General features: G+C 36.8%; 2 long non-coding RNA genes across 2 annotated transcripts; both read right to left on the bottom strand.

Moving 5' to 3' along the window:
- Positions 1-593: 593 nt before the first annotated feature.
- On the bottom strand, positions 594-935 carry LOC121173815 (uncharacterized). Its single transcript, XR_005889270.1, has 2 exons — positions 879-935; positions 594-797 (listed from the first exon to the last, which is right to left on the bottom strand). It is a non-coding gene; the product is annotated as an uncharacterized lncRNA (long non-coding RNA).
- A 2,704-nt stretch (positions 936-3,639) lies between these two features.
- On the bottom strand, positions 3,640-17,068 carry LOC121173802 (uncharacterized). The gene is made up of 4 exons (XR_005889229.1): positions 17,002-17,068; positions 16,510-16,565; positions 14,419-14,492; positions 3,640-3,697 (listed from the first exon to the last, which is right to left on the bottom strand). It is a non-coding gene; the product is annotated as an uncharacterized lncRNA (long non-coding RNA).
- Between the last annotated feature and the right edge of the window lie 10,221 nt (positions 17,069-27,289).

Raw genomic sequence — 27,289 nt, 5'->3', positions numbered from 1 at the left:
ACACAATGAACAACAGCAAAAAAAGTGTAGGCATGATGAACGTTGACATCGGTTTTCCAGTAAAACCGATGTTAATATGTTAGTTTAACATCGGTTTTCTAGAATAACCGATGTTAATGTATGCCCTTAACATCCGTTTTTCTAGAAAACCGATGTCAACGTTGATGATGCTTACACTTATTTGGTGTAGTTCTTTGTGTATAACATCGGTTAATTATAAATAACCGATGTTACTATTCAAATATTCATATCGGTTATTTATAATTAACCGATGTTAATGTACAATAGTTGACATCGGTTATCCACAGATAACCGATGTTAAAATACAAACGCTGACATCGGTTATACACAAAAAACCGATGTTAATATACAAACGTTAACATCGGTTTTCTATTATAACCGATGTTGGTTATGATATTAACATCGGTTTTTGTTAATAACCGATGTTGTTTTCAAATATTTTTTTTATATATACTTTCTGTTTTTACAGTAAACCCAAAATTGTACCTGTCAAATGCAATTTCAGGAGGCCCAATTCACAACAAATAAACATTTTATTCTACTTTCAAGCAGTTTTAATGATAATAAACATCAAATAATTGATTTATATATTATAAAGAACAATCAACAAATGAATTCAATGTTCGTGTTACATAGAAAATGTAAAAAATGTCAAAAATGTTAAAAAATGTCTCTAAATCCTGGGCCTGATCTCTAACTTGGAGATAAAACTGTGCCCACTGAATCCGCAATGCTTTTAATCTCTCGGGCTCCAATGGTCTAGGGTCGTTAAAATACTGCATGATTAAATAAATCATATTAAGTTAATAATGTAATACAAATTATAAATAAATCGATTTTCTTTGAAATAAACTTACCGCTTCCCAATTATTTCTAAAACTTCCTAAAATGATGGTGGACATCCAGTGCATGACATAGTAGCCGCACTCAGTAGTTCCTTTTTGTCTATTACACTAAATACATAATGAAATTTGGATATTAATTAAACAACTAGTGTACAGACACATAAAGAAATATATATAAGTGGAAGTTTTATGTAAATGACGTACCTTGACGACAATCCACCTAGCAGGAGCCTTTGATTTAGGCTGTGGAGCATCATCAAGACCCTTGATAGCACTGTTCCATATGAGTAACAATTAAAAACTGGTGTTGTACGTTGAGGTATTACAATGCAAATGTATTGAAAAGAACACTAACCTATTAATAATCCCCTTAAGGTAGTTGTCTGCCCTGTTATGCAATGAACAAAACCAGACAACTAAGTGTTCCTTGGGCAGGATGACCACCATCTGCCAATGTCCGCTGCAGTGGAACCTAAAATGGGTTAGTACATTAGTAAACATTAATTAAATTTTGTTATTTTGTGACTTACCCATTTAGGTAGGCTCCAAGATACACATCGCGTTGTGAACTCTGCATCCAACTCTTTATGTAACTTTCAGATTCAAACTGCGATTGCCCAGACCTCTGAATGGACTGAGGCTCGAGGAATCCATAGATATCAGAATTCCCCGCTCGCATACATGTTTCAGTGAGATGCCTGTTTATGTTAAGTCAAAGTTAAATATTTATGAATTGAAAGCCATAACTTAGGTAAATAAAAGCCTTTTATATAAAGACTTACAGAATCCATAACTGTAACACTGATATGCTGAGACATTGACCACCGTGTGCGATTTCGGAGAGGTCTTCGTGCTTTATGTACAGGGGGAAATCTGGATTAACGACCCCGAAGACGGTGGCATCCCATCTAACCTGATAAGGCCTCAAGAAAAGCTCTGGGATGGTCAATGTCATCAGATAAAGCGGATCATCGACCTCCGGATCGGGCTTCGGAGGTGGTTTTGGCGGAGACACAGCTACCTGTTCATGAAACAAAGTTAAATAGCCTAATTTGAAAAGAAGAAACATATAGTAAGGACAATAAGTACCTGCTGTGATAAAGACTTGACCAGATGTGTCGGCCAAGCAAGGAAGGTGTGAAGTGCCTGCCCCACTAAGGAAACCTCATCAGTGGGTACAGGAACTGGAGCATCTGCATCTCTAACCTCCTCCACACTCACCTTTACTTGGCCAAGCAACAAAGGAGTGTTATGAACAACAGTGGATCCTTCATAAACTCTCCCGATGGCAACCAAGCGGGTAGGATCTGCTTCTATGTACAAGCCGCACCTGTCAGAGTCACCGGTCTCAGGATCATTTCCTGAGGGATCAACACAACTCCCCTTTGTGCTCACTCGAGGACCGGAGGGACCAGGACCAACCAGAGGCTCAGGAGGCACTGCAAGTCCCTGAGATTGCATCTGCGACTGAAGGTGGCCGAAGGATGCCATGACCTGCCTCGTCACTTTCTCTGTGATGGACTCCTCTAGCTGGTCCCTGATCTGCTGAGTCAGCTGGTGTAATTTGTCAGGAGGCAGGGAGGAAGCGCTGCGGGACGTCCGTGGAGCCGATCCAAAGTATTGCTTGATGGTGACACCGGCTCCAATACCACGGACACGTCCAGGGTGCTCTAGATGTCCAATAGCAGCGGCCAGAACATCCTGACGTCCATGGGGGACGAATGATCCCTGTGTGGCCTGCTCCTCAAACGAATCCTGCACAGAAAACACACAGTGGTACATGGCATTCTCAAAATATTCAAACATAATTGTAATGGTTAGTTGAACATGACTTACAATCTTCTCAGCGATTTCCTTTGCGGCCTTAGTCGTCATCTCCCCTGTCTTCTTCGTGCGGGCCATCTTCCACTTCACGTGGCATCTGACCGGGGATGGAAGGTCGATGACGCCATCAACGCTTCCTGACTGTGCAGCTTCCTGCATCTTCTTCTTGGTCTTCTCAGCCAGGAGCTTCTACTCCAAATAATCATAACCCCCACGAGACAAAACGTGGGGGGCAGTATTCTGCTTCTGGATGGCCTGTGCCTTCATGCGCACATCCTGAAAAAATTAAACAATAATATTTGAAATGGGTAGAATGAAGTATAACAACATCATGTTTAATATGAAAAACAACTTAAATGGCAAAGGAACATACCTCCCAAGAAGGGTCTCTACGAGTCTGGCAAAACTGGGCCCACTTTTCCTTGCTGATGCCGTATTTGTCACAGACAGTGTCCTCGACACCGTCCTGATCGGCTGCAAGGGCCCATTTCCTCGTGAGGTCTGATTTAAACTGCCTCCATCTCTCCCCCACGGTCTGTAGTAACTTCCTTTTTGTCCTACTGTCAGAAGCCTCTCGGATATCAAATTCCGCCTGACAACATAAAACAAAGTTTATTTGTTACAATAATGAAATTTTTTGGCTATTAATTACACACAATCAAATAAGAAAAGAGAAATACCTGAATATTCTCCCAAATCAGGTCCTTCTGAGCAGTAGGGACCTCCTTCCAGTTCTCGTAGGTGATGTCCACCTTATCACGTGCCACAATCCCCAAATATGTTCTTAATTTCTTCTTGTGGGGACCGTCGGCCTTCCTTGTAGCAGGATCAACATGCACCACTGGTCTCTCAACACCAGGTGGTCTAGTGGACAACGATCGTAGGCGTGAGGCTTTGCATGTCCGCTTCACGGCAGACGTCGAAGCCGATGCGTCCGAAGTAGGAGGAGGAGGAGGAGGAGGAGGAGGAGGAGGAGGAGTAGTGGAGGCAGGTGGAGAACCCATGATCTTTTATACAATAACATACAAAATTGGATTAATGAAAAGAGGATTAGTGATAAGTTTTTTTTGGAAGGCAAAAGTATAAGATTATTAAACAAAACCCCACCACATAAGGAGACAAGACAAATTAACCAAAGGACTCTAAAAGATAGGTAGTTGAGCTTTTTAATTGTGATTTCATCCATGTTTTCTTTGATATTGATTTTCTTAGGACTTCATCCATGTTTTGACAGCATTTAATTTTCTTTTTTGCAGAAAAGAAAGAGGGGAACGAGCAACAATTTGAAGGTTGTACATTCAGGAACTAAAGAATTCAAAATAGCTAGTAATAAGAGGGATTTGTTTTTGGGATTTTCTGAGCACCAAGAGCAGCTACGCAAGAAGCTTGCACTTGAGGAGGGAAGAATATTTGCAGCTAATGAACAACTTTCTTAACTATTTGTCCTTCAGATTTTACTGTTTTTTTTTCTTATATGTAAATATAAATAATATAAGGTTATGCCATAGGGACATGGTCATTTTTACCCCTAACAATCTTAGAAGTAAATATAGACCATGTTTTTACGCCATACCCTTATACCATTTATATTTACATATTAGCAAAAAGAAACAGTAAAATCTTAAGGACAAATAGTTAAGAAACTTGTTCATTAGCTGCAAATATCCTTCCCTCCTCAAGTGCAAACTTCTTGCGTAGCCGCTCTTGGTGCTCAGAAAATCCCAAAAACAAATCCCTCTTATTACTAGCTATTTTGAATTCTTTAGTTCCTGAATATACAACCTTCAAATTGTTGCTCGTTCCCCTCTTTGAGAATGAGGTGGATCTTCATAGGACTTCATCCAGCTGATGTTTGTCGGCAGTTTCATCATCCACCACCCTTTTCTTCTGTGCCTTCTCACGTTCATTGTTGTTAAACCCATATTTTTGCCTTCTTCCCTTCATGTCTTGTTTGATCACAACTTTAGCTGAATCTCCCATCTTCAGCATAGTTGAATCTCCTGTCTTATTGTCCAATGCCACATTTTGATGGCTTGTATCTCTTTTGTTCGTATGTTCTACTGCTTCAGCTTCACAATGCATAGAGCAATCATAATTTTCGAGTCATCACCAAAGGCTTCTGCATCAGCGTTGACACTTTCCACCCTCTTTGGTTTATGCTTCTGTGTTTTCTTCCATGCTTCCTCCTTATAATTCTCAGATTTATTGGAGGTCCCACTAGAAGGATCAGCACCAATCCGTGCATGTTCCTCCTCTACCAGCTCAATATCTTTCCTTTCACCTTTGCTTTTGAAAACTACACTATAATTTACAAAACAAAAGTTGAAAGGAAAGATATTGACCTGATAGACGAGGAAGAAGCACAGATTGGTGGTGATCATTCTAGTGCAACCTCGAATAAAGCTGAGATTTATAACGAGGAGGCACGGAAGAAAACACAGAAGCATAAACCAAAGAGGGTGGAGAGTGTCAATGCTGATGCAGAAGCCTTTGGTGATCACTCGGAAATTCTGATTGCTTTATGCATTCTGAAGCTGAAGCACTAGAACATACGAAGAAAAGAGATACAGGCCATCAAAGTGTGGCATTGGACAATGAGACAGGAGTTTCAACTATGCTGAAGATGGGAGATTCAGCTAAAGTTGTGATAAAACAAGACATGAAGGGAAGAGAGCATAAATATGGGTTTAACAACAATGAACGTGAGAAGCCAGAGAAGAAAAGGGTGGTGGATGATGAAATTGGCGACAAACATGAGCTGGATGAAGTCCTAAGGAGGAAAATTGAAACAAAAAACCGATGCCTCAATAAGAGAAAAATGTAGTTGTCACTTACTAGGTTTGGTGACATCTGTCTCTGCAGAAAATTACATTAGCCGATGTTAATCAATTCTCCTTCATCATGATCATTTCGATTTGCATGAACGTCGTCAGCTTCTTCTCCGACAACGTTACCAGTGATTTGAGCGGTCAAAGGACTAACATAGGTGTCCATGTATGAATCATCATCTTCTACATTAACACCAACTGTTTTGCCCTGCAGAACCACGCACCACCTTTCATCACAAGGGTCTTGCACGTAAAATACTTGTCTAGCTTGTTCTGCCATGATGAAAGGGTCATTGTGGTAACCAAGTTTCTTTAGATCTACCAGGGTAAATCCTATATCATCGGTGTGCACACCGGTGTTGCTGTCAACCCATTTACATTTGAAAACACATACTGTAAATTTCACATAATTAAGCTCCCAAATTTCATCAATGAACCCAAAGTAAGGGATGGAAGCTACACAGGGATTGGCGTCATTGACACTTGCAAAGTGTTGAGATTCAGCCCTTAGGGTGACCCCACTGTTCTGCATTGTACTTTTGTCATCTTGTGCTTTTGTGTAAAATGAATACCTGTTTATGTCGTATCCTTGCCAGGTTATAACATTTCTTTTAGGCCCATCTGCTAGTTTTCTTAATGTTTATGAAGCATTCTCATCTGCAAAGATTGTATCTTTAAACCAATCACAGAAAGTTTTGTTATGCTTTTTCAACGCCCAATTCTTTGACATTTTCGGATTATTCTGTTTGACTAAAGCTTCATGCTTAACTATGTATGGCAAAACTTCATTACTGTTGTTCAAGACATACAAGTGAGCTTGTAACAAATCTTCTACACTTGGAGTGATCACCTGCAGTCCTCTTGAACCCTTACCACCCACTCTGTCATCATGCCGACACTCAGGAAGCCCAACAGCTTTAGCCTTCTCTAAGTATTCTGAACAAAATTCAATGGCTTCTTCTGCAATGTACCTCTCAACAATAGATGCTTCTGGACGATATAGATTCTTTGTATACCCTTTTAAGATCTTCATGTATCGCTCAACCGGGTACATCCACCGTAGATAAACAGGACCACAACATTTGATTTCTCTGACCAGATGCACAATCAAGTGAATCATGATGTCAAAGAAAGCAGGGGGAAAATACATCTCCAACTTGCACAGTATAATTGCGGCCTCATTTTCCAACTCATCAAACATTACTGGATCAATCACTTTGCTACATATAGCATGGAAGAAAAAGCACAGGCGAGTTATCGTGAACCTGACTTTGTTTGGCAAGATGTCTCGTATAGCCACGGCTAACAATTGTTGCATGAGCACGTGACAATCGTGAGACTTTAACCCTACAAGCTTAAGCTCCTTCAACTGCACAAGGCTCTTAATATTTGAAGAGTATCCTTGTGGAACCTTCACCCGACGAAGACACTGACAAAAACTTATCTTCTCCTTCTTGGACAAAGTATGGCAGGCTGGGGGCAAGTAAATTTTCTTCCCATCAGACCTTGGATGCAACTGTAATCTTATACCCATATCAGCTAGATCTTGACGGGTATTCAAGCCATCCTTCGTCTTGCCTTGAATGTTAAGGAGCATCCCAATCACACTGTCACAAACATTTTTCTCCACATGCATAACATCAATACAATGTTTAATGTCAAGATCACACCAGTACGGAAGATCAAAGAAAATGGACCTCTTCTTCCATATGCAACTCTGACTTTTATCCTTCTTTTGGGTCTTCCCAAATACAGTGTTCAGGTGTTGAACCCGCTGATATACCTGCTCACCAGTGAATGGTATCGGCGCAATATCATGCTCTTGACTTCCATTAAAAGCTTTTCTCAGTCGTCTGTAAGGATGATTGGGTGTTAGAAAGCGGCGATGCCTACTGTAGACTATTTTTCTCCCATGTTTCAGTTGTGTGTAACTTGTATTTTCTTCACAGATGGGGCATGCATGATGACCCTTAACACTGTAACCGCTGAGATTCCCATATGCTGGTAAGTCATTAATGGTACAAAAAAGCATTCCACGCATTTCAAACGTCTCCTTGCGAAACGCATCAAACACTACAACCCCCTCGTCCCACAACTTTCTCAAATCTTCAACCAACGGACTTAGATAAACATCAATGTCATTTCCTGGCTTTCTTGGGTCCGATATCATCATAGACAACATCATGTATTTTCGCTTCATGCACGACCAAGGAGGCAAATTGTAAATTACTAGCAGAACTGGCCATGAACTGTGTTGAGTGCTTAAGGTGCCATATGGATTCATTCCATCACTGGCTAGTCCAAGTCTAAGATTTCTTGGCTCATTCCCGAAATCCGGATACAAACCATCAATCTTCTTCCACTGGGAGCAATCAGTCGGATGACGGACCATTCCATCAGAAATCCTTCCATTTGCATGCCATGTAAGGTCTTTTGCGTCGTCCTCGTTAGCAAACAGACGCTTAAACCTTGGAATGATTGGAAGATACCACAAAACCTTCACTGGGGGGCCCTTGTTGGAGTTTTCATCAGAATTGCTTTCCTTTTCATCCTTCACTTTGTATCGTGAAGTCCCACAGACAGGGAATTTGGACATTTCTTGGAATTCATGCCTGTAGAGTATGCAATCATTGGGGCAAGCATGAATCTTCTGATACTCCATACCCATGGGACACAATATCTTCTTCGCCTTGTAGTAAATTTTAGGCAGCGTGTTGTCCTCTGGAAGCAGATTGTGCACTACCTCAAGCAGTGAGGTGAAACTTTTGTCACTCCACCCATACCTGGCCTTCACATTAACCAGACTTAACACCGCATACAACAGGGTTAAGGAATTCTTGCACCCTATATACAAAGGCTTCTTTGAATCACTCTGCAATCCTTCATACACAGGGGCGTGTGCTTGTTGAAAACACTCTTGTCCAAGGTCACGAATCATGTCTTCCAAGCGATCTCCCATTTCTACATCAAACGGTTCAGATTGGGACCCAGAATGCATGTCAGTCACTTCACCATGCCATATCCACGTCGTGTAATTCTTCTTCATCCCATCACACAATAGATGGTCCCGTATGTCGTCAAGTAGTTGTCGTCTTCCATTCAAACAGTTGATGCAAGGACAATAATATTTTCCTTCTTCATTCGGTCGACCTCTTTCTGAAGCAAATTGCAAGAACTGTTCGACGCCATCCTCATATTCTGGGCTCATGCGACTTGCATTCATCCAACTTCGATCCATCTAAGCAATTCCATGCATGAAAATCTCACTTTTTTATTTATAGGTGTGGCCCTATCCCATTTAGGAAAACTGTCTTTTATGTTAGCTTCAATCGTCAAGGTTACCATTATTTACAAAAATTTGACTAAATTTCGGCAGCATTTCGCATTGGTCTCCAAGTACACGACATGACATCGGTCAAATGAATTTCCCGATAATCAAGTATGCACTCGGAGAACAACTTGAAATGCATTGAACCGAAATTTAATCAAATTAATGAAAATAATAATAACCTTCACGAATGAATCTAACATAAAAATACCAGTCTCTCCAAACTGTCCAAACGGACAATTCAAGATTAAATACAATGACTAATGCAAACTGTCCGCAAGAGTCATTGCACTCAGTCTCAAACGGGAATCTAAGGTTCACTCAGCATGAACAACAGTTGTTTATATAGCAAATTACACTGATCACATACAAGAACATACAAAAGGTAAAATTCAATTACAGGCAAATATAGACATCAACAGTTGTTTATGTATCTAATTTAAAATGCTGGGTTTGAAGGGTGCTTATGCTTTATTATTGTCGTTGGGTATATGTCTGTGTGTGTGTGTGTGTGTGTGTGGCTGTTTGTGGTTGTGTGTGTGTGTGTGTGTGTGTGTGTGTGTGTGTGTGTGTTTGTGTGTGTGTGTGTGTGTGTGTGCGTTTGTGGTTTTGTGTGTGTGTGTGTGTGGCTGTGTGTGTGTGTGTGTGTGTGTGTGTGTGTGTGTGTGTGGTTATGTATGTGTATGTGTCTGTGGCTGTGTGTGTGTGTGTGTGTGTGGTTATGTATGTGTATGTGTTTGTAGGTCTGTGTGTGTGTGTGGCTGTGTGTGGGTCTGTGGGTGTGTGTGTGTGTGTCTGGGTGTGTGTGGCTGTGTGTGTGTGGGTCTGTGGCTATGTGTGTGTGGGGGTCTGTGGGTGTGTGTGTGTGTGTGTGTGTGTGTGAGTGTGTGTGTGTGTGTGTGTGTGTGTGTGTGTGTGAGTGTGTGTGTGTCTGTGGCTGTGTGTGTGTGTGTGTGGTTATGTATGTGTATGTGTCTGTGGGTGTGTGCCTGTGTGTGTGGTTGTGTGTGTGTGTGTGGGTCTATGGGTGTGTGTGTGTGTGTGTGGTTGTTTGTGGTTGTGTGTGTGTGTGTGTGTGTGTGTGTGTGTGTGTGGTTGTGTGTGTGGCTGTGTGTGTGTGTCTTATTTCTGTAATTAGGATTTCTTAATTATCTGCTAATTAGGATTTCTTAATTATCTGCTAATTAGGATTTCTTAATTATCAATTCTTGTTTTTATTAGATTAGGATTTCTTAATTTTTCTTCTATTTTTTCTTGTCTTATTTCTTTATTTTTATTATTATTTAGCCCCAATACCTAGATAGGACTAGTAAGCAAGGCAAGGCAAAGAATGTGACTAACTGAGGGAGGCAGAATAGAATTGGAAAGGGGGGGGGGAGACAAACAACAAAACCCTCAGAGAGATGGTTGAATATTCTAAGGTGCTGGTAGCTGAACAATATAGAGTAGGATCAGAAACATATTATGCACCCTGTCTTGGGAGTTTTTTTATCTCCAAACCTACTTTGGATAATGTTTCAGCTATTAAGGCTATTCTCAGAAGCTTTGAGTTGGTTTCTGGCCTTAGAATTAATTTTGCTAAGAGCCAATTTGGTGCAATTGGCCAATCTGAGGAGTGGTGTACTCTTGCAGCAGATATCTTGAATTGTGGTCCTCTGCAGTTCCCATTTATATACCTCATCAGAAAATTTGAGGCCAAACTGAACAAATGGAACCAGAGAAGTCTATCTATGGCTGGCAGAATTACTTTAATTAATGTTGTCTTGACAGCTTTGCCTTTGTTCTATATGTCCTTTTTTAGGGCCCCTACAGCAATCGTTAAGAGGCTCACTGCTATTCAAAGACAATATCTTTGGGGTGGAAACTTAGAAGGAAAAAAGATAGCTTGGGTTGCTTGGAATCAAGTGTGTGCTCCTAAAGAAAAGGGAGGGTTGGGTGTCAAAGATATCAAGGCTTTTAATAGAGCTCTCCTTATCAAGTGGAAGTGGTTGATGTTTCAGCAGCAAGATCATCTATGGAGCAGAATTCTTACTTCAAAATACAGGGGTTGGAGAGGCTTGGAAGAGGGACCTCCTAAGCAGATTTTTTCCTCTTGGTGGTCTGATTTAAGATTTGTTACTCAGCACAACAGCATGGCTGCTGTCAATAAGCATTTTCGCTGGAATTTGGGCAGTGGTGATCAAATCCTTTTTTGGGAAGACTCTTGGGTGGGAGAAGGAATTGCTCTTAAAGATAAATACCCAAATTTATATCAGGTAACATCCCAAAAATTAAAGACAGTGGCAAGCATGGGGATCTTTGGAGAACATGGTTGGGAGTGGCAATTTTCTTGGAGAAGATGTCTTTTTGACAGCGAACTGGGGGGTGTTTCAGCTTTTATTGACCAAACTGTAGTAATAAACACTAATGCAGCTTTGAGGGATTCTTGGGTGTGGGGAGCTGAGCCAAATGGGATTTTTTCTACAAACTCTGCTTATAATTGTATCAAAGCTGACCAGTTACCTTCCCAGCCTATTACTGGCTTTCGTCAGCTATGGGAAATCAAAATCCCCCCTACAGCCCTAGCTTTTGCTTGGAGACTTCTCTGGGATAGGCTTCCATCTAAGGAAAACCTTATTAGGAGGTAGATTGTCCTTCAAAATGACCTCTGCCCCTTCTGCCAAAGTCAAGTTGAATCTGCATCCCACCATTTTTTCTCTTGTCATAAAATAATGCCTTTGTGGTGGGAATTTTATTCCTGGGTCAAGGAAGTTAGAGCTCTGCACAGCAATCCTATGGAGAACTTTCTTCAGCACTGCTCCTTGGCTGCCTCGAGGAACTCCAATAGAAGGAGGAAGGTCTGGTGGATAGTAGCTACAAGATCCATTTGGAACCTCAGAAATGACATGATTTTTAATAATCAGCCTTTCGTCATTTCCAAATTGGTGGATAACTCGATCTTTCTCACTTGGTCATGGTTGCGGGGGTGGGAAAAGGACTTCAATGTTCCTTTCCACCAATGGTCTTCAAATATGTCTTTGTCTTTTTCCTAGTCTGCGATTTGTAGGGTTGGGCACTGTTCATTTTGTTGGCCTTTCATTTGCTGTTTATGTTCTTGTCTTTTAGGAGATACTGTATCATATCTTCCTTGTAGTACCTCTGGTACTATTATTGTCATATATATAATATTATCTTTGGCCGTTCAAAAAAAAATAGGACATGAGATGCCGTTAGAATTAGTCGTATTGGATTTAGCAAGAAGATTGTAAATATATTGGCTCTAAGGCACAAGTAGAGAACCATCAGAAAGATGCTTTACTTCAATGCCTAAAAAGTAATGAAGATGGTCAAGCTGTTTTAGGGCCAAGACTGATTTCAATTGACTGATCAATTGTTGAATTAAAATAGGAGAGTTCCCTGTAAAAATAATATCATCAAAGTAGACCAAAATATTGTGCAGTAACAATGATTGCTATAATTATTAATAGTTTCTAATATTGTCATTTGCAATTTATTCAGCATATTTGTGGTGCTTCTGCAGGGTTGCAGGGAAAAAGATGGTAGTGGTGGTGGTTTGCTCTTACTTACTCGATTTGGAAGCATAGGAACAACATTATTTTCTCCAATACGACATTATTTTCCCTACGCTGTATCAAATCTCTAACCAATAATAACAACCTATCATCCTCTTGGGAAGTCATAAGGAGGAACGGTGGGAATTGAACTTTAAATGGAGGGGAAACTTATTTGATAATGAAGCTACAATGGCTGTTGAATTCCTAGAGGAAACAGTAGGGCTAGCAGTACAGCAACAAGGAGCAGACTAATGGGTTTGGAAGCAAGACTCGAGTGGAATCTATTCGACCAGAACTGCATATAAGTTTCTGCTGGGGGAAATAAGGGGGGAATCAGAGGATGGGACTTTCTCGCTTCTGTGGAGACTTAAAATACCACCTAAGGCAAAGGTATTTACATGGAGGCTCATCAAAGACCGTTTACCAACGAACATGAATTTAAGAGGAAGACAAGTGGAGATAGCTGATCCATTGTGCCCATTCTACAACAATTTGGATGAAGATGCAGCACACCTTTTCTTCAACTGCAGCAAGGCAATTCCCTGGTGGTGGGAGACAGTCTCATGGGTCAAATCAGTGGGTGCTTTCCCAAAAGAACCGAAAGACCACTTCATGCATCATAGCAGATCGAATGCCTACACGAACAAGGCTTTTTGTATCACTAGAGGGTAGATTTTTATTGAGGCTTTAGCAGATGTATTAGCCATAATATGGTTCCTAATTAAACTGTATTAGTTTTTTCTAAGGAACCATATGTATGGGATCCTATCTATGTACAAAGTACCTCTGGTACTTCATCACTATTTACATAATGAAATATTTATATATTTTTGTCGATAAAAAAAAAACCATGCAGATGATAGCAACACACTAACAGCAGTACCAGATATCACACAGATAACAGCATCAGACAATAATTCCAACCAAGAGGAAATCATGACTACAAATAGCAGAGGCAATAACAAACCAAAACGCAACACACACAGGCCCAAGTACCTCAGTGAGTTCGTATAAGGACCAGGGGAGCTGCAAGCCCGATAGCAGATTCTAGAATTCCTTATACTTCGCGCTTAAAGCTTTTTCCACGTTTTACTTGATACCTGTGTGGTTATGCAATTTCAAAATTTTGTTATAACAACTTAGCAAAATATCTTGTATGAAATGGCTATAAAAAGGGGTAATGATGAAATAAAAAGATATGAGAATTATTCCCTGCAATTTAGCTTTTCTTTTATTCCAGTTAGCTATCAACTGGTCCGACCTTAGCTTTTCTTTTATTCCAGTTAGCTATCAACAGACTAATAGGAAAGAACAAAATACTAAACATTTATTTAATTAAATCTAATAAAAAATTTACTTCAATCACATTATTTAACAAAATACTTGCAAGGTACGGGTGTCTTCTAAGAGCTGGAGTGTTTGGCAGCCTATTATAAGGAAGTTTGAAGCCAAGTTAGCAAAATGGAAACAAAGAAGTCTATCTATGGGGGGCAGAATCACTCTCATTAATTCAGTTTTATCAACAAAGTGTACCATAATTCTATTTATCAACAGCATTTTTTTATTAGGGTAGCAGTGCAGGGTTATTGTATTCTATTTAGATTGGCATGTGATTCGTAGGACCTATGGTTCTGCTAGTCTGCTGGTTTCTACCTTGTATATTTAGTACCTCTGGTACTCACAGTTATTAATACAAATTATAATTTTGCTAATAAGAAAAAAAGATAATACAAGAGAGAGAGAAGGGCAGTGGCAGTCACAACATATATATAGAGAAGGGCAGCAGATAAAATTACAAAAACATTCAACACTAACAATGAACAAGTTCTGAGAGTTTAAATCACAGTAAATACTTCAAAAATATCAGTCCAATGAAAGAAAGGTCATGTAGAGAGGCATGAACATATCAGTCCAATGAAAGAAAGGTCATGTAGACAGCCATAGCATAAGTTACAAATATACCAGTAATGTATACAACAACAATTTCAAATTAGTTTTCGAATCAAAGATATAAATACCTGACTTTGAGGCTTCAAAGATATAATCAAAGCGCTTCCACAGCAACGCCAATTAGCAGTAGTAAATGATAGCCCTAAAAAAACCATACAGAAATTAGCCACAGTGTGTTTAAAGCCTTTTATCAACAATATGACTGTCACTTCATGGTGATACATTGACTCTCAAAAGACATTATACTGAGAGTGTATTTAAAGCCTTTTTCAGTCATTCTATCAAACAGCTCATGGACAATTTTTTAAGAATACATATCATACATTGACTCTTTAACATAGTTGGGGAAGGCATCACAGGCCTAATGAGGGAAGCAGTCTGGAAGAATTTTTATAGTAGCTACAGGGTTGGAATGAAAAATGAACCCACAAACATTCTGTAGTATGCAGATGATACTGTTTTTGTGGGTGAGGCTACATGGGACAATGTCTTGGTGTTGAAGGCCATGCTAAGAGGTTATGAAATGGTCTCGGGCTTGAAGATTAACTATGCTAAGAGTCAGTTTGGTGTTATAGGGGGTGTTGTTACTTGGACCAATGAAGCAGCTCAAACCCTGAATTGTAGACAATTGGAAACCCCATTCACCTACTTGGGTATTCCAATTGGGGCTAAACCTTCCAGCAGTGTTGTGTGGGAGCCTTTAATAAAAAAATGTGAGTCTAAACTATCTAAGTGGGCCCAGAAAAACATATCACTGGGAGGAAAGATAACTCTAATCAATTTTGTTCTCAATGTTGTACCAATTTATTTATTATCCTTCTTCAAGATTCCACAAAGGGTAGTAAATAAACTGGTAGCCTTGCAAAGGAACTTTCTAGGGGGGGGGGGGGACCAAGACCATAGGAAAATTTCTTGGGTAAAATGGGAGACTGTATGCCTGCCCAAGTCTGAGGGTGGTCTAGGGATTAAAGATATCTCTAAATTTAATATAGGTTTGCTGGGAAAGTGGATATGGGCCTTAGCTTCTCATCTGCAACAACCTTGGGCCAGGATTATCAATTCCAAGTATGGAGCCAGGTCTGATTTTCAGTCAGCTCGTGTTCAAGGGAGGCATTCATACTGGTGGAAGGACCTAAGAAAGCTTTATCACCGGTCTGATCAAAGCATTTTTCAACAATGCATGAGCTGGAAGGTTGGGTGTGGGGATAAAGTCAGCTTTTGGAAAGATAAATGGTTAGGGGAAGGTCCTACTCTTCAACAGAAATACAATCAGTTGTTTCTCATTAATAGACAGCAACCCGACCTTATTTCAATGATGGGAAATTTCTCTCAAGATAACTGGAGATGGGACTTGAAATGGAGGAGGAATCTGTTTGATCATGAAAGTGATCTAGCTGTCAATTTTATGGAAGAAATCAGCTCTATACATATTCAGAGGCATGTTAAGGACATCATGACTTGGAAAGCTGATCCTAGCGGTGTTTATTCCACAAAGTCAGCCTACAAATTAATGATAACCCCCTCTACTCTAGCCTCTGAACTGAGATCCTCAACATTACTATGGAAATTGAAAATTCCCCCAAAAGCTGCAGTTTTCACTTGGAGGCTTCTTAAAGACAGGCTCCCTACTAGATCTAATCTCATAAGAAGAAATGTGATCATCCAGGACACTGTTTGTCCCCTCTATGGCCTAGAACAGGAGGAGGTGGGCCATCTATTTTTTAACTGTAAGAGGATAGTAGGCATGTGGTGGGAGTCGATGACATGGGTACAGGCTCAGGGAACTCTCCCAGCTTCTCCAGTGGATCATTTTCCTGTGGTGGGTTTTTAGAGGGCAGCACCAGAGGTGCTTTGTAACATCTTTTTCCAGTACCTCTTGTACTGTTTTTGACTATATTAATACATATATATAATTTGCCTTCCAAAAAAAAAACATATCATACTTCTATCCAGTCAAACTAAAGCAATAACTAATTAATTCAATTAAACAGGGACCAATTTAGATGTCAATCATTAAAGGTAGATGATGGCATTCAAAGAATGATAGCAAACCTTTCTATTTCTATTTTTTACACATTTAAAACTCAAACATATAAAATAAAAAATATATAACAAACTAACAAAGATAAAGACAAAAAAAAAAGGAAATATACACTCACCTCAGTTGGTGCTGCTGCCCATCATTTCACTCTCACAACAAATAGGAATCATGTACCTGCATGGAAGAAATAATCACACAACACACAATGATCAGAATAAGCAAACGCATATAATTAAGCATGATACAATATCAATATTGATGGAAGTAACAATGACTTGTCAAAAATTTGGATGAAATTCAAAATGTAAATCAAAGCTTTGTCCCTGAAACCCTCTATGTAAATCAAAGCTTTGTCCCTGAAACCCTCTATGTAAATTTGACAGCCTCGTCTCTCCTTTCCTGAAAACCCACTAAAAACTGCCTAACCCCCCCTGCTGTTACTCCATAATTTATTTTGCAATAACTGCTTAAGGCAGTTACATATAGTCCTAAATCACTACAGATTCAGTTACAATTAACCCTTTGTGCCTAACTAGGGTTTCGAAACATCACAACAGAGATAGACCATTGAACAATGGATTTTCATCATTAACATACAACAGAGACATACCTTCGATGGAAGCGCAGACACGAACTCCACAAATGCCAACTCGACAATGTGGTTGCAGTGACGGAAGTGCGGCCCAGATTGCGACAAACACGAACTCAGGCAGAAGGAGAAACACACCCTGGGAGTACCCTTTCCAGGACTCTTTCCTTTCCTACTTTTCTTCGACCTGCGAAAGTGAGCAAATGTTAAAACGACGAACACCTAATGTTAAAACGAAAGGACGTACCTCAATGGATAAGACGATCTCCACAAACACGATCTTCATAATGTGGTTGCAGTCACAGAAGCATAGGCGACTTTGACACAAGGAGAAAGAAGAAGAACGATAGGGTTCAAGCGCACGGGTTGTGCAATTTCAGAACTTTAATATATAATGATAACAACATTGGTTTTTTAAAAATAACCGATGTTAACATCAACTAGGTAACATCGGTTATAATAAAATCGATGTTAACATCAACTCGATAACATCAGTTTTTACAAAACCGATGTTAACAAAGGCATACTAACATCGGTTTTGGAAAAACCGATGTTAACCAAGTCTACTTATTTACAAAAATGCCACCGCGCTTTCGTTAACATCGGTTTTAGCTATAACCGATGTTAATTGGGCGATGTTGAAAGCTTTTTTTTTAGTAGTGTGGGTACTACAGTATCCACACCCGCATTGATCTCCTTTAAATTTTGAAGGTAAATTCATCCCTTGAAACATTGCTATAGAGCTAGAAACTCAAGGTGAAATGTTATTTGTAAGACCTGTTGTACAAAATATTTTACAATTAAAGAGATAACAAGAGAAAAAGAAAGAAAGAAAGAGATAGAAGTATCATGTATGATGAAAAGAGATTGATATAGAAAAATATTGTATAAATTATTTTTTAGTTGTTGTATAAATAACAAAACTCTAACTTATGAGTGTACCTATTTGATTTCTTGCAATACATTTTCATCTTTTTCATATTCTGTTATCCCCTTTCCCTTTCCTCTTGTAAGGTTATATTCAGTCTCCCTTTAGATTCATAAGCTTGATTGGTGATATATCAACGTGCATAAATTTTAAATCACAAATCTAAGACCAAAACAATAAAATAATCACCTATATGTTGGTGAGTATCTTGTCATAATGAATCATAAATTAAAAGTTATAAACTATATATGAATCGGACAAAAATGTTAAAGAAAGAAAACTCACCAACACATTGAAATGAAGTACATTCCTTATTCTTAAACTAAAGAAAACCACAATGACATATGAGTGTTTTTGTCTCGCAAGAAATCTATACCACTTCTACTTCTTATCCTTGAACATTCCCTTTGGATCCCACAACATTGATATAGAGGCATAAAAAATCAACCCTAGTAGCACTAAGCACCTAGAAAGAATTGTGTTCACGAAAAAAATCTTAGCACGAAACTAAATCAAAATAAAATTTGAATAGCACCAAAATTCCAAAAGATTAACACCAAAATTCTACAACTTTAAGACCAAATTTAAGATTTCCTACTCTACTATAAACATGGGGCTTCTCCAAAAAAGAAAAGAAAATCAACAATAAAATCAAACCTTCAATTTTTTGGTATGGAGAAAGGATCACCGCCCTAATTGAAACTCAAATCAAAGAGAGTAACTAACACTCCATTATGAACTTAAATGAAATCCTTGAATTCTGAATATAAGCTCTTAAGTAGGAGTGTCTATAGTATGCTTATCTCAAGATTGTGGCCAAAAAGCTAGAAAGTGATCAAATGAGATGGTCAACGATGACAGAGAGCTACCCTAGACAAAGAGAGAGCGAGCGAGCCAAAGAGAAAAGAGAGAGGAGACAAAGAGAGAGAAACACATGACAAGAAATATATAATTTTCAAATATCATTTTCCAATAATTTTTTTACAAATCTTAAAGAGGCAAAAATATATTTATAATAATTTAAATATGCTTAAAAATAAGTGTGGGAACCCTGGCCCCTAGAAGTCACCCTTCCCTCCGCCTATACAAGATAGTATTGCAAATCAATTGGAGAGCTTTGGATTTGCGTTGAGTTATAAGTGAATTGATTTCTTGTTTTCAATTTGTGAAAGTAATTTAAATTTGATCAAATTGATGTAAGTTTTAGATTTTTACCAAATAAGAGGAAGTTGTAATTTAATAATATGATTAATACATATGTAAGTTCTATTTGACATCTAAAATTTATTAATATTTTATATTAAATAATAAAATTGTATTTTTCAAATGCAATTTTTTATTTTTCATTGAAAAATTATTCTCATATATGGTTTATTGATATTTTAATATTAAAAAATAAGATTGCATACGTCAAATATGATTTTATATTTTTAACAAAATAAGAAAATTCATTTTCATGTATAAACTATAATTTTATTTGACTTTATTTTATTACTAAATTTCAATTTGTGCAATTAATTTACAATTTAGTAAATTTATGTAAGTTTTAGATTCTTTCCAAATAAAATTAAGTTGGTTTTGAATTATATGATGAGAAATAAGCAAATAAAATGTATTTAACTTCTTCAAATTATTAAACTTACTTTTAATTAACAATCATTCCGATATATAATTTTTTAATACTTTAATGCTAAATAATTAAATTATATTTGTGTAACACAACATAGCATATTTTTTAGAACATAATGAGTTATTCCTTAATAAAAATAATATATTGTGTCATCATTTTCATGTATTATCTTTAATTTTACCTTGAGTATAACTCTACAACTTATAAAAAATTATACCATTAACTAATTAGAAATTATATTATGTGACTTCTAAAGTAATTATTATAAAAGTCATCAAAGTTATATTCATATATAGCAATAGTGATTAAATGACAATATAGAAATCTTTACACTATTAATATATTTTGATTCAATTATTTTATTTTATTTTACAATAAACATGTAGGTCATACATATATAATTTGCATCACTTACAAATTCTATAAGACATTTCTATTGTTTAGGATGACAATTGTTGTTATAATATATAAATTTGTGACTATAACAATTTTGTAATACGGTGTTTTAAATCGATTTATCATTTGCATAAAGTAAGTTATTCTTTTGATTTCTATATTTTATTAGACCGCTTTATTCTTTAATTGTTTTTTTTAAAATATAAACAAGGAAACATCTAATTGTCTTTTTAGTAGTTACTATGAATTCAAGTCATTATCTAATTACTGGAAAATAAATTTTTACTAATAAAAAAATATTAAAATGGTACAAGAAATTATTTAGTCATCACCAACTAAAACAAAACCACATTCTACGATGCTCCATCAGTGACAATTTCTAAAAAACCATCATCAATAAAAAAACATGGTGGCAATTTTATAAATAAATAGATATGGATGATGTTGGTTCTTTAAAAAATCATCGCCAATGAAAATACAATACCATGAGTGTTTTTTAACACTTATTATTGTATAATAAAAAGTTAAAATGAAAAATTTTACAATGTCTATTTGTTACCCAAACTATTATTCCATTATATGTTATATCTCTTTAATGCACACTCACTAATGATGTACTACTTTGTTGTCTAAATTATTTAGTCCTTATCATGTTTCACACATATATGTAAGTAATTAGAAAGTTACATGGGATAACAACTGACATCTTGATTAATTGGCACAAGATTATTTTATCTTAGCCAGTGATCTCAAATTCGAGTACTAAGTATAAAGTTATGTTAAATATTTAAAGGGATAGATTTATCATCGACAATAATCCTACATCAATTGAGCATAATTGTCTGTAATGAAAAATACATGTTTTATAAAAAATGACACAAATTAGAATTAAAGCTTTGTTCCTCATACCATGTAAGTAATATTGCACCACTCGTTAATAAGAGCTTTCAAAACACATGAATAGTTTACTGGATTCATATATGACAATAATTTATTAAATATCCTATCTTTTCAAAATCCTAAATCATTTGGTTCATATATGATAATTATTTATTATATATCATATTTTCAAATAGACAATCCTTGTAAATATTTAAATATATGTTAATCTTTTATACATGGTATATCATATTTAATATTGTAACAATTTAGAGATAAGATTATTTTTATTGCTTATGAATTTCTTTGACTACTCTTTATGCTTTCTTTTTAAAATTATTTTTTTCACAAAAATTATAAAAAATATTACACTTTAATATCTTAATGTCCTTTTTCCAAAAAATATAATAAATGTCTGGTATTTAATATATAACAAATTATTTTGTTTAAACTAAGTTCTACCTCTTCTCCCCCATTCATGATTAAAACTAACAAAATGGTGAGAATGAGACAAATTTTGCCACTTAATATTTAATGTGACAATTAGCTACACTTTACAATGCTTTGATTTGTTTTTGTCTCTTAATGGTGCAAGATCTCACAAAATGTACACATTTTTTTATATTAACCCTCTAATTCATTAGGGAAAAATGACTCTGATTAATCTGAAGTTCAACCAGAAGGTAAATAAAGTCTGACCAATAATATTTTCTGCCAAAGATCTAACTCAAATAATAAGAAAATGATTTAACCTTAAATTCATTACATTAATAACTTGCGAACTAATTATACACAAAATGTACACTTGAATTAAAGGAATTGAATTCTTTGTCTATCTCTCTTATGACAATTGGATATAGGAAGATGATTCTTTTTTTTTTGTGTCAATTGTTTAGTTCTTGTTAGGTAGTTGAAAAGTCAAAGACAACACACTTTTTTTAGAGCATCTTCTCTCTCTCTCTCTCTTATATAATAGGACAATAAGTATGGGGCAAAAACCAAATGTTATTCTTTCAACTATTTTTATGACAGTAATACATGTTGCAATGCAACAATCACTTTGCAAGGTTTTAATTTTTTCTATTCCACTCCTTATTGCTTTCTAAGTAAACTATTTGGAGTATAACACAAAATTTAGTGTTGTGATTTCAGCCACCTCATAATTGGTTGTAACACTCTCATAAGTATTTTGTGAACATCGTGCATATCAATGTAAAACATACATTTCCAAAACTAAAATCTTGTAAAGTTTATGATAAAACATTAAACACAACAAAGAACAAGTATCCAAGGCATCCTTCAAATTAACAAAAAACAATCATAAAATATAAACTAGTAATCCTCACGTAGGAGGTCACAAACTTCATCCGAATAAAGGTCCTAGTAAAAAGATTAAATGGAAAACAATGCAACACAAACTTCTTATCGTTTCTATTGCCTTAGTCTACTTACTCTAAAAGCAGTAGAATAAACTAATGATACGAAGATCTCACTTAGTGCCCTAAGGACACTATAATGTCATACACAACATAACATGCAGGTACATTCATAATAACTATATCTCATAAATATGGAATTAAAACATGTGAGTACTTAAAGGAATCACTCATGAATCTTAGCATGAATGTGCTTAACTTAGAATGGTTGTGCTCCCCTCAAGTATGTTTATATTTCAAAGCATGCCACAAACCCCTAACATGGATCTAGAAACCTTGAATGATTGGGCTCATTATAGAACACAAATCTAAAAATCCTGCAATACAACTTGGTCATTGCATGGTGTGCTTCACTAAGTATAGTTGTGCTCCCTTAGAGTATGTCTATGTTTCAAAGCATGAGACAAACCCAAAATAAGGATCTAGAAACACAAATCTACAACTTGCTCATTGTAGAATGTCAATCTGCAACAAGTAAGGCCTTCCATGTACTCTTAACCCCAACATAGAGATAGTTTGGTGTATAGACAAATCTTAAAACATGTAATATCTAAAATACTTTAACCCTAGCCCCTTAGTCATAGCTAGATGGATAGCAATCAACATCAAATCCTTTTTTCCTAAACCCTAAGAAGGCAATACTAGAAACCAACAAGATACCTATCATAACACGATCAATCAAAAATTAGGTAATTAATGCAATTTAATACCAGCCATAAACAAGTGGGAACACATGGGGAAAAGAAACAAGCAGTCATATAGTTATGTGGAGGCAAAATCGTTCAATGAACTGCACTTGTGCCTAGGTTCTATGTACGTTTGTCTTCTCTCTCATTGTAACAATCTGAATTTCTAAAACTAAATTTCCTATTTTATGTATGATTAATTTATGAATAATTGTATTTAATTAATGTTACTTGTATGAAAAGAATTTTATGTGGATATAGTGTTTAAAAGGGAAATGAAGTGTTTGATACATACATACATACATATATATATATATATATATATATATATATATATATATATATATATATATATATATAGCTTTATTTAATAGCTAAAGTAAAGTAATTGACTAGAATTAATTTGAGTGTGAGACATTAGTTGAAATAATTTGACTAAGGTTAGAATAATTCATTGGTGTGATATGATGTTAGGATTGGCAGAGGGAGTATTTTGTGTTCATGTGTGAGGGAGGGGCCATTAAGGGTGGTTCCAACGGTTTTTGCTCATTCTTGCTTCTAATCTCTTCTTTGCTTCTTACAAAATGTCAAGGTATGGGGAGTTTTTTCAAATAAACCTCATGAACCATGTGTTTTTGAACTGACTTGGGTCTTAAGGGTGTTTGTGTGACACCCTCTACCCCGACATATATATAAATAAATAAAATATATTGGTAAAAAAAATCACATGGGTAAAAGGTTCACATTCACTTCAATTACCAAATAAAACTCATTAAAAACATATTCGGCTCAAAATAAGGCCGTCAAAATTTACAAAAATATTTTGTTAAATCAGTGAGGTGAAATAAAATAGACTAACATCATAAAATTAACATAAAAACTTATATCCCAATGCAGTGTTGTTAAATGGCGGCCATGGTGGCGCCATGGCGGAGTTGCGTTGCGGTTTTCTGAAAAAACGCCACCGAATAGCGGTGGCGTGGCGGGTTAAAGATGGCGGCGCCATGGCGGCCATGGCGGATGTGGCGGCGAGGCGGAAAATGGCGGATGCAGCTGCAACCCTCGACCTCGAAGCTCCAACACAGCGCGACGACCCACGACCCCTGCAACCAGCCACGACCTCGGAACCACCCACACCTGCAACCAGCGACGACCCACGGCGGCGACGAGCACGGCAGCGACCACCCACGGCAACGCGAACGGCGGCGACGAGCACGGCGTGAACGACGGCAAGGCGAACGGAGAAGACGACCCAGCCAGAACCGCGACTTATACTGGTGGGGGTGGGCCAAAGCCTTTTTTTTGTTTTTGCTACTTGACACCCCTTTTTGCTGTCTGCATCTTTTTTTCCGTTTTTCTATTTGACACCCCCCTTTTACTTTCGACAGTCCCATTTTTAATTTTTTTTTTCTATTTGACACCACAATTTTTTTTTCTGTTCAGTCCTCTTTTTAATGTGTTTATTTGGTGTTGGTACTTGATTATTGTATGAACTCATCAAACTTTTTTAGTTTATTTGAATGCAATCCTTTGTTTTTTTCAATTTCAATGAGTTTATATATATGTTTTTTTTTTGTCCGCCATGACATCCGCCATTTTCCACTACGCCATCCGCCATATTTTTATGGTGGATTTTTTACTTTCCGCCATGAACCGCCATCCGCCATTAACAACATTGTCTCAATGTCACATCTTATCAGAGCGTTGTGTCCCGACGTCCTTCAGCACAATATCCCTTAAAGCAGTTCACCTAGTCATCTGCTCCCCCAAACACAAAGTTCAAGATCATCACAGGATCCAAACACAAATTGCAAATTGGGAGTGAGTTATCACATTCCTAACTAATAGAGAAACAAGACAACTAGATATACATATCATATAAACCAAATAAAACTTACTTACACATAATTCACGTAATTCCACCACTTTGTCATTCAAAGTTCACTTTTCATCCATCAATCACACTTTTCAATCATCAATCACATTACACAAGAATCACACGCTCTGATCAAGACATAATAACACCTCAATTTCATAATAAACAATTAGCAAGCGCATGAGACAATTATGCTAAGACTCAAGCCTACATGCAATGTGGTACCATGTCAATGAAAAACCACCCTGGGGCGCTTAGGAGTACATAACAAAACACACCACACAATGGGTTTGCTAGGTCACTCTCACTAAGTAAGATCATAGGGAGACCAGTCAGGGTCACGATGTTTTGCGAGAATGCTCCAACCATATGGGATCAACATAGGCTTAAAGGAGCACTCAAACCTGGTGACCCCCAAGGCCTACACTCCGAAGAGTCCGTCAGGGGCCTCTCCCTCCTGATTCAGGTCTAACCCCTAAAATCATTTTAGCACACAGGCACTGCTAGTGAATTATACAATACCCACGACCTCACACTCGTGTCTTAAACACGTACAACATATTGCGCTACAATTTAACACTGGTTCCTAAACAGGAACCTACACTTTCTCTTTAACACTAGTTCCTAAATAGGAAACCTACACTTTCTCTTTAACACTACGCATTTACACTTTTCTCAAGATAACACTGGTCGGGTTATTGTACAATTCACAGCTTACAACACAAATAATGTCACATCAAGAATTAATCACACACTTATTCACAACCAAAACTCATTCACAATTTCACATATCATAATGTCACAATCCACCATCACATGTTTTCATGTATCTCACAATTCAACACCTGTTCTACTTTACACTTTTACTCAATCTCAATAACAATATTATAATCTCAAGGCAACATATTATTCCACAATTCATCACATATTTCATTTATAAGCACTGCTCATGAATTATACAATACCACAACCTCACACTCATGTTTCAAACATGTTTAACACAATTGCGCTACAATTTAACACTGGTTCCTAACTAGGAACTTACACTTTCTCTTTAACACTGCGCATAAACACTAGTCGGGTTATTGTATAATTCATAGTTCATGATATAATTAATGTAACATCAAGTGTTAACACATCCACTTATTCACAATCGAATATCATGTCCACACTTTAACATCTTATAACATCACATCAACCATCTCATAACATTCCCAATGATATTCATAAGGTACAACATACACATGTTCATGAAATTTAACCATAATATTCTCAAACTCCAACACTTAATAATTTTTGGAATCATACTATAACACTCTACAATATTATTTACATAAATTATTAATATAAATAACTACCTCTATATCTATAAACTAGCATACATCATATTAAATCACAAATTTCAAAGTAAGCTTTCCATGAGCAAATTCTAAATAATTATATGAACACTTTGGTCAGTTTCAATTATGATATTAATTTTTTAAATTATATATAAAAATCTAAACAGCAAGAAAAAGAGAAAATACAAAATCAATATCTCTCTCTAAATTTCTCCTTACTTTATTTCATCAATTCATATTAATTAGAAAAAGTACATGATTTATAGGGTTCACGGTCAACACAATAGCATATCAATTTCACAAAAATAGGTCTATCAAACATATATAATTCACTGTGATAATTATAAGGATAAAATGAAAATTGCAAAAAACACCTCAAAACTCATTCCAATTGATATCTTTAAGGATCACTACACATGTTCTCACTAATTCCCAATTGTGAATAACTCATCTCTTACCTCTAAGCGGACTCACGTGTCTTCCAACAACGAAAATGGAATCTCTAGCGGTTCCCCGAGATTTCTCCAATTTTTCCTCCGACTGCTCTGATAGAGTTCCCAAACGTCAGCGAGACGGAGAAGGGATTGAAACCTCCACTTGTACTGTCTTCATGTGATTCCTTTTCTCCCTCCACAAATAATATTTCGCAAATCCCAACGGTGAAAGTATGACAAATTTAATTCTTAACAACATATCCAAATTTCATGAAAATCCAACGGTTAACGAAACCGGAATCGTAATTTTACTGAGACCATTTTGGGTTTTTGCGAGAAAGGAAAAGGCTACAATACGAAAGGTATTTCTCTCAGCTCAAACAGTATATCAAAATTCCCAACGGTGAGAATTCTCGTAATAGGGCTTCAAATGTAGTGCTAAAATTTCACGACGATCCAACGGTGAACGAGTCCGAGATCGTCGTTTTTCTGAGACAGGTTAGGTGGCCTGCGGGAAAAATAGAGGGTTTTGGGAGAAGAGAGAAGAACGAAATTGTGAGGCAGAGGAGGCTGAGGAGTCAGTCTGAAAACTGACCTAGCATGTTGCTATTTATAACTAGGGGCATTTATGACCTATTATTTACTCTATTAATTTATTTATTATTTATTATTTATTATTTTATAAAAACAAACTTTATTTTATT

This window comes from Glycine max, chromosome 17 (assembly GCF_000004515.6).
Source record: "Glycine max cultivar Williams 82 chromosome 17, Glycine_max_v4.0, whole genome shotgun sequence".
Lineage (NCBI taxonomy): Eukaryota > Viridiplantae > Streptophyta > Magnoliopsida > Fabales > Fabaceae > Glycine > Glycine max.
Note: the sequence above shows the minus strand (reverse complement) of the source record. Positions and strands in the feature narration are given on the sequence as shown.